Source organism: Empidonax traillii, unplaced genomic scaffold (assembly GCF_003031625.1).
Source record: "Empidonax traillii isolate 1590-97213 ecotype Southwest subspecies unplaced genomic scaffold, ASM303162v1 scaffold503:size689781, whole genome shotgun sequence".
NCBI lineage: Eukaryota > Metazoa > Chordata > Aves > Passeriformes > Tyrannidae > Empidonax > Empidonax traillii.
In genome coordinates, this window is record NW_020955696.1 from 357,422 (window position 1) to 371,145 (window position 13,724).

The 13,724-nt window shown below is 43.8% G+C and overlaps 1 protein-coding gene across 5 annotated transcripts in view; it reads right to left on the minus strand.

Annotated features, from left to right (window-relative positions):
- Positions 1-12,425, minus strand: part of REV1 (REV1 DNA directed polymerase) — a 66,558-nt gene extending 54,133 nt beyond the window's left edge. For 3 of the 5 annotated variants that reach the window (XM_027896596.1, XM_027896598.1, XM_027896599.1), the window contains exon 1: positions 12,244-12,424. The gene's annotated coding sequence lies outside the window, so the exon portion shown is untranslated. Of the gene's footprint in view, positions 1-12,243 lie in introns of all 5 variants that reach the window. The other 2 variants (XM_027896594.1, XM_027896595.1) reach the window with 1 other exon arrangement.
- Positions 12,426-13,724: the final 1,299 nt, after the last annotated feature.

Consider the following 13,724-nt stretch of genomic DNA (forward strand, 5'->3'; position numbering starts at 1 on the left):
GGGTATGAGCTCATAACAGACACCACAATTTTAACTGCTGATTACTCTTTCTCCCTCAATAAAGGATGACAAAGTGGCTGCAAAAAAGACAGAGACTCTGTCTTCATAAGGAGCCACATGGAGAGGACAGGAGACAATGGATACAAAAGCTGCACCAGAAGGTTTCATCTTGACATAAGAAAAACACTTTTCAGAGTGAGAACAATCAATCACTGGAACACAGGCACATGGTAGAATCCTCATCACTGGAGATTTTCAAGTCGCAATTGGACAGGGTGCTAGATAATCTCATCTAGGCTTCCTTATTCATAAAAAGTTGGACTAGTCTTTTGAAGTCACTTCCAATCTGGGCTGCTCTACGATTCTAAGTCTATTAAAAAGAAGACCTCATACAAAAATAAAACTCTTACTCTGAAAAAAGCCAAAGATTGTATGAAATGAACACTCTAAATCACAGCTCCAATCACCAAGAAGATAGGATTTGATAGGTAGTTAACTTTGACCCCCAAACAGGCAATCTCCTGCTTAAACTAAACTAAACTAAACTAACTAATGCCTGATAAACTGGAGAACTGCCTTCATAAGGGTAAGCTTTTCTGAAATCTTGAAACACATTTAATTTTTATTCAGGACACTGAGAAAGAAAGATCTCTAGTCTAAAAGCCATTAGAGCTGAACAACACAACTAGTGAGGCCAACCAAAATAAGAATCATGCATATGTGCCTAGTTTGATTAAAATTAGGATTCAGACAAAGCCACTTTAGATCAGTGTGCCAAAAACATGACAAATCAACTGCTCAGAAGTCGCCTTCCTAGAGCCTGAAAAACTAGAGAAACTAGGCTGTAATGCCTACTTAAAACATCTGATAATGATTTGCCATTTCCCTGGCAAATGTGATTTTTGATTTAGTCCACTTAAGCCAGTCCACTTCAATTCTAAACATACAAGTTAGGAACACGGTGCTTCAGTGCTTACTAGATGCTTCTGGCTCAAGTCTTGAGGGTCATGGCTTATTTTTTTAATGCTGATATGAAAACCTGGGAAACTAACTTCTTCCTGAGTAGTTCCAGGAACTGAATGATGAGCCAAGGTTTTTAGAGACTACAAAGAAACCTTACTGCTAAAGACTTGCGCTTACAGTGCGAATTTTTCCTTGAAAACGAAGGCAGCCTCTACAGCTGCCTTGCTGAAATCTAAGGAACAAATGAGCATGAGAGATATCTTGCACAGGATACATTAAATCAGAGGAAAATTTAATCAAGATTTTAAATATGCTCACTGTGTCACGAAATAAGGAATCTAAGGATGGTACGATGCTCCCTGGATAGGAATCATGGATGAGTAAGAGAAATGCCTGGTAAAGAACCCGTGAAGTGGGCAGTGGAGAGAGTGAGTGACTGGAAATCAAGACAGGGGACTTCAAATACCCATCACGAGCAGGCCAATTTCAGACAAGAATTCATTTTTCTTGTAGTTCTTTCTTATAGTACCTGACTTGTTTCAGAACAGTTTTCTCTGTTTTCACAAACTGTTTTCACAAATGCAGAGATACTCAGTGAATCACCACAGTTACCAGTTTTTAGGTTATTTCTAGAGCCTGAAGGACAAGCTATACAGCAACCTCTGCCCAGAGAAAAGCTTTTTTAAGAAAATCCAAATGCTCATATTCTGGACCTGTGAACACAAAGAAATCTTCAGCAATGAAAAAAAATCCCAACAAACTCTGAAACTCCACAAAAGCCTAGAAAGATAAAAATATTTCTAGGAACAGATTTCAGGTTTTCAGTGCAACAGAAACAACCTTTCAAAAAAAAAAAAAAAAAAAAAAAAAGTCAAGTTAAAAACTCCCGTGGTTGAAATTAGAGTAATTTTGTTCTGTATCTCCTTCTATGTACAAATGGCAAAATCTTATCATTCTACAAAATAGGATTAACTAAAATTCAAATTTTTTTTTTTGAAAATCCTTTTCAAAACTGAAGCTAAAAGAGAAATGAGGAGTTTTGATGCTCTGTACATCAGTAGAGGCTCAGAAATACTCAGTACAGCCAAAGATATGTGACATCCCTTTGCATACTGCTTCACAGGCCTAGCAATATACTTCCCAATCCACAACCACTTAATCCTGTTACTAAAGACTGTTAAACAAAGCCAGTAGATTAGGTAATGGAATGAAATATTAAGCGTACATTTTATGAATTCTCTAAACCTGCTTGCGTGTATTGAAGATTTACAGAGCAAGGAATGTAGGTGTGAATGTTGATGTTAGTATTTGTTTTAATCTCATCTGTAGCACACAGAGTCTGATGCAGGAAAGTTATTTCTTTAAAATACTTTAAATTCAGGTTGCTGTGATTGTAAGACAGTGACTTTCCATTATCCTGGGCAGCTGGAATAACATGGATAAGGGACCAACCCAGTCCAAGCCACAGGTATTGTGGTGAAAAGTGGTTGGGAACACGGAATGCAGATCTCAATGACGCTGTTAGAAGTGAACATGGATCCTCCTGGGCTTTTTAATTCCAGGTCATACTAGTCCTGCCCAAACTTGAGTTGTTTCTGCCATACCCTTCGACAGTGTCTTTGCCAAGTATATATAGTGCAAAGTATTTTTGCTATCTCTTCAAGTAGCCAACATGAATCTGGCAGAATATTCACTTCATGACTCTGCATCTACAAAAAAGCACATGAACTATTTCCAAAGACAAAACGAGGCTGCACTGTGACTCAACAAATAACCCTGCCAAAGTCTGTCTAAATACACGGCAAAAGTAATGTTTCATTCAGATAATTCAATTTTAGGTAACTGAAAACTGCATGAAAATATAATACACTGTAACAGCTACTTTGCACTTCTGACCAGAGTAGACATGTTGTCACCGTCCCCTCATGCAAAAGAACTTGATTTAATTAAAATATTCACACTCCACAAGTCTTATTCTTGAAGGTGTAGCTAGCAGAAATATAGGTGTCTCAGGCCACTGATAATGAGTATCAGAATCTTTTGCTTGAACTGCAGGTTTGACCTAACTCAGCTCAGCAGGGCTTAAAAGCTGTTTCCATTAAGTGGGTATTTTGCGGCTTGTTTGAGTTTCATGCATCCACGTTCCAGCTCCCACATCAAACTCACCACTCTACTTGGCACTAGTCTGCAAGCTCTTTGAGGAAAGAACTAACCTGCATGTTTACACATTTCTCAGCACAAGAGAGTCCTATTCTTGGCTGAGTCTTCTGGAAAAGAACTGCTGCTACAGGGTATATAACTGTTTTCTACCACATATTGAAGAGTTCAGAATCCAGCAGATGAACTCACACAAAAAAGTTCAAAAGCTTTTTTAAAGACACTATATGCTTAAATGCCTGTGATTTCAGAAAATTCAGAGCTAACAGTACTGTTCCATATTAAAATTAATTAATTAGTATACTGCAAAGCAACTGAATTTTATTCTAAGCGGAAAATAAACTCTCAGGGTGAAGTTTAAGACAGTTGAGTCAACTTGATGGCTGACTGCCACCCAAAGGGACTGTTCTGCTCTTCAGCCTCTGCTGGCCTCACAGGCTTTATGTCTTCTTCCCAATCTCTACACTGCTTCCAAGCTCACATGACCCCTATGTTCACATTGGTGCCACGTGCAATTCAGCTCACTAAAAAACCCAGAAGAATGACATAAAATTACGGGTTAGTTTCCTGCAAGTTCAGCAAGATGAACTGACTTAAAAAGCATCAGACAAAGCCAAAGCAGATAGGCCAGAAAAGAGAAGTGGATGGGATCCTAATATCAGCCATTTCTAGAAACCAACTCTTAGGGCCATGGTTATAACTACCTGCAGGGCAAATGTAGATACAGAGTTGTAATGAGTTGGTTACTCTTCACTGGCCAGCGCTGCTTATGTTTTTCCCCCCAACAAACCGAGGGGGCAGGCTTCCTCACGTTTTCCATAGGATAAGGGTTTTAAAGAACCTTACAATCAAACAGCTTCCCACCTTAGGCCACATATGCCCATATGATAAGCACTCCTAACCACAAGCACCTTATGGTACAAGGTCAACCAGGAAGTTCTACTCTGCAGTTCAGTCTTTGATGATATTTTAAAGCAAAGTAAATGAAATTAGCTGAAGGACATTTCAAACAACAGCTGTCCTCACAAACACCCAGCACCACCTCCACCTTCTGTGAGTAAACCTAAGAGTATAAATCAGGAAAGAACAAACTTTCAAAATCTTGAGCAAATTAAATATTAGACACGAAACAATTAGCACAAGAAATTTAGTTACAGCACTTTTCTAAGATGTGAGCATCCATGGCATTTGCTAGAAAGGTGAAATACCACACAACTCACACAAAGCATGGGAAAACCCCAAGTCCTTCAGAATCAATTCCCTATGTGTAGATGTCTATTCTAAAACTGTTCTGTGTATACTTTCATTTGAGCTTGACAGCAAAGAAATGATACTCTGACCTTCAGTTCAAGCACTTCCCCAGAAAGAGATGCAGGAACTCTTTCCTAGACTAATCCAGTTTCCCAAGTGACTATTTTTGCAACTCAAAATGGTCTTCATTTCAGATCTGGTTTACAATAATGGACTAAATACTATACACACAAGTAACAACTAAGAAATATTGATTTCTTTTGCTGGCTAAACATCACAGTGACATAAAGCAGTTGTACAGTAGGTAACCATTTATATGAGGGCAGTACAAAACGGAAGTGTTTATATCTTTTCACAACTTATTTGGAAGTCCAGGGCACACGACTGTTTTAGTTGTCCCAGATTGAGTAATCATGAGCACAAGGTCCAGAAACCAGCATCACTGCACACTCTGCACCAGCTTTGAGCAATCTCTTCTCAAGATACCCTTTTTGCTTTTATACATGGCATTTGAGATGGTTAGTTCCTTGAAAAATAGCAAGACAGATTCAATTTGAGACCAACTGTCAATGTTTCATTCCCCTCTAGGAATAACACCCAGTAGCAGCTACAGTCCATTTAGAGCTTGTCACAAGTAGTGGTTTAACTTGGTTAAATTTTTCTTCTGCTTACAGAAGATTCAGACTCCAGCCTTCAGTTTCAACATTTCTGCATTTCTCAGTAAAGCCACGACCCTCCTCCAGAGTTCCTCAGTGATGACTGGCTTTGCTTCACAAATTATCACTGCTATATGTAACCATGTAGCTCAATTCATTTTTTAGTTCAAATATCACCTTTGACACATCTGCTCTTCCTGCCACAATACACTGGCAAGTTTCAGCAAACTTTGATTGGTTTCATAATTTCTTTTCTGTGCTTAAATGCTTTTGGGGCTTCAAACTCCAAAGAGAACTTAGCACATTCACAACCTTTATGCCAGCTTCTAAATGAGAAGAATACAGAAAAAAATCCATTAAGTAAAATCAGAATAAGCAGCATAGCTCATGGAGTTAGGACTCTCAATAGCAAAATAGTAACTGGATTGTATATTACCAAAAGGAAATTCTCTCTTGGACTTGAGTATCTGAAACAATAAATTAGAGGAGTTTATACACTGGGTAGTCTTCCTTCAAGTCCCTATGTTTAGCTATCTACAGTATTTGAGAATAAAGAACTGTGTTACTTTTTTCTTTGAAAAGGAAGACAGGGATCTTCATTTTCTACCTAATAAGCCAACAGAACCTGTCTAGAAGGCTTTTAGCGTATGCACCCAGTCTGACAATCCAGTCCCACAACTCCTGTCTTACCCAAGTAGCTCATGCTGAGGTGTAGGTCAAGAAGTCAGCAGGTAACCTAAATAAACCATGATCCCTCCTCCCAAATAATGAGAAGAGTTGCTGCTGCTGAGTGATTTAGGACTTTCTAAGACTTCCTAGACACAACTGAAGGAAGCATCCTTGTAAAGCTAAAGAAAAATTTAACAAGGCAAGAAATTTGGGTAAGTGAAGGTAAAATTATTCAAAAATAAACAACTTGAAAATATTTTCATGAGGTGATCAAAGCAAGGGATCTGTGAACGTTCTGAATTTCTTAACATGGAATTCAGAGGAACTGTGCTTTTCAAAACCTCTGACATACACTACCTTTAGCTTCCCCAGACTTCAGCCCAGCAGACTGGTGAAATCCCTCAGAAGAGACTACATATTTTTGACTGATTTTATGTATTTGTTTGACTATACATGTGTGCACGTAAACCTGTGTGTGTGCACATATCTGTACACACAACACACCGACCTTTGCTGCTGATCAGTTTGATAGCTCACTGCCCAGATGAACCAGTGAATGGTACAGAAACAAACCCACGCTCTGGGCCAATGCACTGACTGATGCAATGAGAAGGCACACGAGGTATAACAAGACCAAGTGCAAGGTGCTGCACCTGGGTTGGGGCAATACAGGCTGGGGGATGAGCAGATTGAGAGCAGCCCTGAAGAACTTGGGGGTGCTGGTGGATGGGAGGTTGGACATGAACCAGCAGAGCACACCTGCATTCCAGAAAGCCAATTATATCCTGGGCTTCATTAAAAGCACCATGGCCAGCAGGTCAAGGGAGGTGATTCTGCCCCTCTGCTCCACTCTGCTGAGACCCCACCTGGAGCACTGCATCCAGCTCTGGGGTCCCCAGTACAGGAAGGACACAAACTTGTTGGATCAAGTCCAGAGGAGGGCCACCAAGATGATTAGTGGGATGGAGTACCTCTCCTATGAAGACAGGCTGTGAGAATTGGGTTTGTTCAGCCTGGAAAAGAGAAGGCTTAATGGTGGCCTTATGGCAGCCTTTCACTACCTGGGAAAATACAAGAAAGAAGGAGAGAGGCTATTTGCAAGGGCTAGTAGTGACAGAACAAGGGGGAATGGCTTCAAACTGACAAAGAACAGATTTAGATCATGTATTAGGAAGAAAATTTTACTGTGAGAATGGTTGAGGCACAGGCTGCTGCCAAGAGAAGCTGTGGACACCTCATCCCTGGATGTGTTGAAGGCCAGGCTGGATGGAGCTCCAAGCAACCTGGTCTAGTGGAAGGTGTCCCTGCCCATGGTAGGGGTTGGAACTGGATGATCTTTCAGGTCCCTTCCAACTCAGGGCCATTCATTGATGAAGTTGGGTTTTTTTAGGAGACATGCCCAAGGCAGTTGTGCTTTATGGTCCACCCAATGCAATCACTGAGCAGGCATTGATACAGCCCAGGCTTTTCAGGAAAAAGAGAGATAAGGCATCCACTTTGCAAATACTGGATGATGCCAGATACTAAGGAGGACCATCTCTCTACTCATATATGGGCAGCAAGCCTCTAAGAACACAGTAACTTCACCAGCAAAAGCAATGATGACTAAAGATTCAGTATTTAGACAGATTTCCTTTTCATAGCAGCTTTTGAATGACATTACCTAACTTTAACTTACATTGCATAGTCAAGTTCCCAAGTGTTTTTCTGAAATTGTCTTTGAACTTCTCAAAGCTGCAAAATCTTTTTTGAAGTAAAATCTTCACAACATATGGCTTCTATGCTTAACCTTGAAGTTTTGAGTTTTTACTTGAGTTTTCTATATCTTTCGTTAGTCTGTGGATATCCCTTTTTTTCATCAACTCAGAACAAGACTAGGAAGAATCAGACAAAAGTAGTAACTGGAAAAATCAAAAGAAATTAAAATATTTTTTCATCTATTGCCTAGTTTATTTATAGGTCCTCTGACACTGGATGCCAAGGATGTTAAAAGTCCATATTGGTTGAATAGATAAATGGAATAAAAAGATACCATACTTTTTTTGAGGTAACAAACTATAGAAACTAGGTGACAAACTACAGCATACAAAGGAAAAGTATCCCAGTATGTTTGTTTACTATTACTCAGGCAAACTTCAGACCTGATCCAGCATATTTCCAAGTTTCCTCCTAGACTCAGAGAAAGATAAAAAGACAGAGCACAGTGGTTCTGTGTTTTCCAGGAAAAACACAGTTTTAAGTTCTTGGGACAAAACAAAAACACTTTAATTCTTCAGGATCCTTACATTAAACTCAAATCTGAATTGTATTCTTGGCCTGAAATGGTTTTAAGTTGGTATTTTAAGTACCTCTGATATCAATATTACAGTACTACTTAACGGAGACAGACTGATACAAAATGGACACAGAGCAAAACCAGCTTATCCCATGAGAAAACACCACTTGTAGAACTCGGGTTACAAACCAACATGGAAGTTACAGGAATCATTCTGGAGGGGCAATACTTAAAATTTCAAATCGCCAGAAATTACAGTGAAAAGTCATTACCCCTACCTCTCCCCCAGTATTGTTTTATAAAGAAGACTATTGGAACTGCTTACCAAATCATGCAATTTCAGCAGGAAAATAGAGGAAATAGTGACTGAAAAGGCACTATTAGAGCCCAGTGCTCTAATGTTTCCTGAAAACAACTGGCAGATTCAGAAACCAGGAAGAGTATCCTTTCAATACAGACCATTATTTTAGTTCTGTACTTCAAATCAGAGTTGCATTCAATAGACAGAATGGTAAAATACATTCACTCTACTCAGAAAACTGCACTAATCATTTACCTTATGTGCCACGGGGTCAGGGGCTTTGCTACTTGTAAGAATTATCAGCAATTTCATGAAATCCTTTAAAAAGCAACAGCTCCTAGGTTTCCAAAGTGATATAAGTGGAGTGCTACCATTTGTCCAAGAAGCTGCCTCATCATGCCCTGCACTAACAGCTGATCTGAGTCAGCTCAAAAAGATGAAGTCATGAACATGGTGGGCAAAACCTTACTTTACTTTGGATCTTCTCTGACAGCTAGAAACTGACAAAAAATGCTAGCAACAGCCCCCAGGATGCCGCCAAAATACACCACCTACCTTGCTCTGCCAGAAGACTGCCAATCTTTAATTCAATACAGAAACACCTGAGAGCAGTTCTTGACCCTACTCTGCGCAGCTTCAGCACTGCTTTGTTGCTTCGGTATTCAAAGCAATCCACATGCATTTGCCAGAATGACTTTGCAAGGTACCTGAGCAGTGTCTTCTAAGTGAAATCAGCTTTCTCTTTTTCGGAATTATTTCATAAAACAAGAAGCTGAAAAGATGTGCGTGAACCAAGGTAAACCAAATAAGCAGGTTACAACCAAGAACTCTCTCCCGCTGGGATCTGGTTAAACTATTTACAGGTATTGGGGAACAGAAAGCAAAAACAACAGAAGAGTTAACCACAATATGCCTAAGCTTTACTTATGCAAGCAAACAAACCACCAGCTTACCACTATTAAATAGACAGAGTACTGACTTGGAGACAGGAAAGGAGTCTGTCCCTATGTCTCCTGAGCATAAAAAAAAAAAATAATAAAATACTGCTTTCCCCAAAATCCAACACTGAAATTCAGGGACCACCATCTGCCCAGGCATTTAAAGCAAAAAATATGGAAGATACAATCCTTGCTATGCATATACCAAACTAAAAGTGTCTCCTTGAAGAATGTCATGGTCACGGAATCCTTAACCACAGTAGCAGCAGTTCTTCAGTCAGTTTTGAAATAAAGGCCACAGGAATGGAAGATATCGTTATAGCCCAGGATTTAAAGCTGTTTTGCACACTCACCTCTCTTCTGCTGAAGACTGAGAAAGAAGAAGGGTTTCCTAATTCTGACTTCTATCTTATGAGCCCCAGCTATTCCACATGAAATACCAAAGTGAGGGGATCTCAGATACAGAGGCTCTCTTACCTAAAAATATTTGTGCCTCCAATTAAAATGCTGTCTGGTTTCCCCAACAGAACAAAAAGCTGTTCCTAGGGTTAAGCACTACAAAAATGTCTCTTAAAAAACGATGCTTCCAAAAGTATATTATATGCTGTCTGAGAATTCCTTGTCATCTTTTGCATCTCCTTAGATTTGCTCTCTTACTTTCACAACTCTTTTTGTAACTCCACAGCCACTCTAATTTCTATTTATTTCCAGGTTTTCCCCATTTTGCCATGCTTTGGTAAACACGTGGCACTATCACCAAATTAATCTACATTGTATTCTTGAGGAAGGGTTTCAATATTTGGATATTTAGGTCCCTATTTATATCTATACCAGGCAAACATGCTGCTAAGAGCTGACAAAGATCTCAGTATTATTAATAACACTTTGATCAACACAGAAAAATGTTGAATTAAAAAAAAAAATCATTCTTCATGAAATAAACAACAGCTAACAAATTACAGAGGGAAGGCACACAGCAGGGTCAGGCAAGTTATTTTTCCCTGCTTGTCCTGAACAACTGATTTATTAAAAAAAAAGGTCTATGTAATCACATTAATTTTTTTCTTAATAATTTTTTGCTACTTACCAGATTTCATTATTACTTTTTAAAATCCCTCAAGTAACTGAAAGAATTGGTAGAAAGATTGGAGAATTTGCAATGAAACTTCTTTCAAGAAGTCATGTGGGCCAAGGGATGAGAAACGACTAATCAAAATTGGCACTCAGTTCCAACACACTACCACTGCATCAGAACAGACTGTGAGTGAGTAACAGTATGTATGCAGTATCCAGACAGACAGACTGGTCTGAAGGGCCCATTACTGACTAACTTCATCAAGACACATATACTGTACACAGAAAAATATACAATCAGTTTACTACTAAGGCTGGAAATATTCTAATGCATTTTTCTTATTAGAGCTTTGCTTTCAGAACAACCTTTCTTCAACATCAGTGAGTCACCAGGTAGGTGTCTGCACTGTGCCTCTACTAACACTGTCCTACCAGTGACCTCCAGCAGTGTGACAGCTTGGGATTATTTACTAACAGGGATTTGGTACATTATCCATTGGAAGAAATGAACTGAACGAAAGACCAATATGGTGGGAATGGAAAATAACCACATGCTTGAGGCAAGATGGCAAAGAATTTGTCAGAGATTTGTATTTCTGTGTTAAATATCATAAAGCTTAGTAAGACGGGACTATTCCAGAAATAAATTTTAACTGTAAGCTTTTGCAACTAATGGAAATTAGGCAACTGTTTGAAACAGTTCTGAGCAAAAATTGCATCTAATGAATAATGAAGTTAGATCATAAAATTACAATCCCCTGGGTTTACTTCTTTAGACCATGATATCAAATTTGAGGTCGGATCTGGATTTCAGATCAAGAGACACAACAAACATCAACTCATCTTTTCATTAACACAATCATTAGCACAAGCAGAATATTCACAGCCCTGTGATTCTAAAGACTGCAACATTATTTTTAAAGTATCAGAAATAATGGGATATTACAGCATACAACACACAGGTTTTCTACCAAAAAAAAACCCCAACAAACGTGCTTGTGGTACTATCTTCCTCCCCCTTCTTAAGCTTAACATGACATTATCACGCATTTCCCATCAGGAGCTTCTTGCTCATTATCACAGGTCAAATCGGTGGTAATTGTATAGCAAAACGCATCACAATCTCATGAAGAAGGGGTGAAGAAGCATCAGCGAACGCCTCTGTCCCTCGGTGTTTGTAAGCACGGGCTTACTCATCAAACACAGGTCCTCCCTCTTCCCTTCAGCACACTGGTTATACCCAGCACTATTGCTCAGCAAATACAACTTGTCACAAACGCGATGGGAAACCGCAGGCAAGACACACGCTACTACATCGCGGGGAGCGTTGAAGAGGGCACGGCCGCGCCAGGGCTCGGGCTTTCCCTCTCCTCCCCCTCCAACCTCTTTCCCTGCAGTGACCCCTCGGCGCTGGCAGAACGCCGTGACACAGCCTCGCTCGCCCCGGCTCTGCCTGGGGGGGGACCCGTGTTGTGTCTGCGGCGCAGGCCCCATGTGACAGATACAGACAGACAGACACGCACGCGGTCAGACAGACAGACAGACACCCGCACAGGTGCGGGGAGGGGCAGGTGACCCGGACACGCGCACACCTGGCGCGCACCCGCGGTGTCTCGCGGGGCGGGCGCGCACACGCGCGCGCCCAGGCATCCGTCCCCGCGTCCCCCCCGCGCGCGCGCGGGCAGCCGAGGCCCCACGCGCCGGTTACATAACGCCGCGCGCCGCCCCCCTTCCCTTCCCGCCCCCCGCTCCCGCGCCGGGAAAAGAACGGGGAAGGCCCAGGCCGCGGGCCCAGGGAGGGGCTGAGACAGGGCAGCGGCTGCGGGCCTCGCGCCTGCCTCTCCGGCTCCCCCTCCCTTCCTTCTCCCCGTCCCCGAGCCGCCCCCCGCACGTCCTCCCCCCACGCCGCGCCGTGAGGGGGAACGCGCCCGCTCCGGCAGCCCCGCCGCCGCCGCTCACCTTTCGCCGCGTCCCAGACGCACATTCCCGGGGGCGCCGCCGCCGCCTCCCGCCCTGCCGGGCCGTGTGTGCTTCACATCGCGGCTTCCCCTCCGGCACGGACGGACGCACGCAACCACCGCCTCCCGCCCGCCTCCTTCCTCTTCCTCCTCCTTCCCAGCGCCAGCCGCACTTCCCCCCTCTCTCCCTGCCTTGCTCCCTTTCCCCCCTCCTCCCCCTCACGGTATCCCCGGCACGGCCCCTCCTCCTCGTCCTCCCTCCCTCCCCCCCCGCCCCTTCCCGCGAGCGCGTCACGGGAGAGTCTCGCGCCACCAACCCGCCGCCGCCGCGCGGTCAGCAAACGGCGCGCGCCGGGCGGGCAGGGCCGGGGGGCGGGGGCGCCCCCTGGCGGGGCCGTCACCGCGCCGAGCGAGGCTGGGGGGGCGCGAGCACCGCGGGGCACGTGACGGCGGGGAGGGGCGGGGCGGGGCGCGGCGCGAGCAGCTCGCGCGTCTCTCCCCGCGCGCCCGGGTGGGCTGCGGGGTGGCGGCGCCCCCTGGTGGCCCGACGAGAGCGCCGCAAGCGGGGCGGGGGGTTCGCCCCGGGCCGGGCCGGGAGCGGAGCAGGGGAGAGGAGCGCTCGGCACAGCCCGCACCTCCCGCTTACAGGGGCCGCTGCTCGGGGAACGAGCGGGCGGGGAAGGCCCGAGTTGGGGTGTGGTGGTGCCAGCATCCCTCTCCCGGCCGGGAGCCCGGGAGGAGAAGGCGGGAGGGGCGTCACGGCCCGGCCTTATCCCTGCCCCGGCTGGCTCCTGGTGGGTGAAGTGGGTCTGAGCCAGGTTCAGGTCTCACCAGCCTCACTCTTGAACTGACTCCTCCCGCAGGAAAAGGGCCTGCTTGTTACTCTTGCTTGCTGGACACGGGAATAACACCCACTGGCTCCTTGCATGTGGTTATGTATTTTTATTTACAGAAACACAGAATCAGTTAGGTTGGAAAAGACTTCAGAGATCATCGATTTCAACCTCTGACTTATAACCACCTTGTCAACTAAAGCACTGAGTGTCCCGTCCAGTTGTTTCTTGAACATTCCAGGGACAGTGACTGCACCACCTTCCTGGGCAGATCATTCCAATGCTCAACAACCTTTTCCGTGAAGAAATTCCTCCTGATGTTCAACCTGAACCTCCTTTGGCACAGCTTGAGGCTATGTCCTCTTGTCCTGTCACTGGTTGCCTGGGAGAAGAGACTGACCCTCACCTGGCTACAACCTTCTTTCATGTGGTTGTACAGAGTGATGAGGTCATCCCTGAGCCTCTTTTCTCCAGGCTAAACAACCCCAGCTCCCTCAGCTGCTCCTCATAAGATTTGAGCTCCAGACCCTTCACCAGTTCTATTGCGCCAGCTCTGCTGCCCTTCTCTGGACACACTCCAGCACCCCACTGTCTTGTAGTGAGGAATCCAAAACTGGACACAGTACTTGAGGTGTGGTCTCACCAGTGC